The 1,658-nt window shown below is 45.1% G+C and overlaps 1 long non-coding RNA gene across 1 annotated transcript; it reads left to right on the top strand.

Annotated features, from left to right (window-relative positions):
* Positions 1-38: 38 nt before the first annotated feature.
* LOC121966290 lies at positions 39-1,516 on the top strand. The gene is made up of 3 exons (XR_006107572.1): positions 39-152; positions 1,043-1,207; positions 1,415-1,516. It is a non-coding gene; the product is annotated as an uncharacterized LOC121966290 (long non-coding RNA).
* The last annotated feature ends 142 nt before the right edge of the window (positions 1,517-1,658 follow it).

The following is a 1,658-nucleotide window of genomic DNA, read 5'->3' on the forward strand; positions in this document are numbered from 1 at the left end:
ATATTTAAAATATACAGTATTGTTGTTTTTGTAGGATCTCCGTGGAAACGCTGGACGCTGACCTGCAGTGGCTGACGTCTCGCACGCGCTCAGTAGAGGAGAACATCCAGAGAGACACGGAGCTGCTGCAGCAACTCGACGGCTTCCTGCAGGTAAAACACACAGAAATAAATACTGCACTAAGTACAACTTCTGAATGCAAAAATTACATCCAAGCAAAGTTCTGTACAGTTTTTTTCTGTCCCCGTTCACCAGGGAGACCCAACCTGCTTTTTTGGGGGCCACTTTTACAAAATGACAGGAGGCCAGGGGCCAGTCACAGCGGCCCCATATGTTTATGAGTTTAGGGTGCTCCTAAGCTTTTAGGGCATTTCTTTGATGTCATTTCAAGGATTTTGGGACGTTTCTCGAACCTCTGTCGGGAGGTGCGGGGGATCAGTTCTCGGATTTTACAACCTTTCCAGGATTTTAGGGCATTTCTCGGAATTTAGGACACATTTAGGATTTTAGGATGTTTTTAGGATTTTATGACTTTTCCAGGATTTTCGGACATTTCTAGGATTTAAGGACACATCTAGGATTTTTGGACATTTCAAGGATTTTAGGACTTTTCTATATTTTAAGGTCAATTCTCATATTTTAGAACATTTATAGGATTTTAAAACATTTCCCTGATTTTAGGACGTTTGCTGGATTTTAGCACATTTCAAGGATTTCAGGAAATTTCTATAATTTTAGGACATTAGTGTCTTAGCTAGGACCTCTGTCGGGGGTGTTGGGGATCCTCCACTTTTTTCGATCAACAAGCTCTATTTTGATGCTGTTTTATTCACTCTGACACCTTATGGAGACTAAAAGTAGACAAACAATTCCCAGTGTGAATCACTCTGGTTTTATTGACATTTAGAAAACAGTTGGGGGCCACTTGGCACCCTGTTGGGGGCCAGGTTTGGCCCCATAGGCCGTAAGTTGTGTACCACTGCAGTACAGTGACTGTGTGTTTCTGTCTTCACGCCTCCACTCGTGTTTGTTCGTGTGTCAGTCGGCCACCTCGTCTCTGTGCTCGCTGCGCGGCAGCCGGCAGCAGCTGAAGAGGGAAGGCAGCGAGCTCATGGACTTCTTCTGTGAAGACAGAGAGACGTTCAGACTGGACGACTGCTTCAGCATCTTCAACACCTTCTGCTGCAAGTTCTCTGATGCTGTCAAGGTACAAGTTGCAAACAGTTTTTTCCCCATGTTTTTGAAATTTGCACAAGAAAAGTGATGTCGCTGCAGGTTTTAAAGGGTTAAGTACGGTAGAGTGTCCCTGCAGCCACTTTATACAGAGCACAGCGGACCTCTGCTGCCACCTGCTGGTCAAAGACAGACACAGCAGCCGTGAAATGATGCTAAATTAAATTATTTCTTCATGAAGGAGAACACGGAGAGGGAGGCGAAGGAGGCGGCGAGGCGCCGGAGGATACAGGAGCTGGAGGAGCAGAAGAGGCACTCATGGGCCGGTGGGGAGGAGGTGATGTCACACACACACACACACACACACACACACAGGAAATACAAATACACACAAACCAGAGCCAAAAATGTTTTATTGTGAAGTAACTTTGCACTCAAAAGTAATGTGACTTGGTAACTTGCTGCATTAACCCTATAATATCCAT

This window comes from Plectropomus leopardus, unplaced genomic scaffold (assembly GCF_008729295.1).
Source record: "Plectropomus leopardus isolate mb unplaced genomic scaffold, YSFRI_Pleo_2.0 unplaced_scaffold23874, whole genome shotgun sequence".
Taxonomy (NCBI): domain Eukaryota; kingdom Metazoa; phylum Chordata; class Actinopteri; order Perciformes; family Serranidae; genus Plectropomus; species Plectropomus leopardus.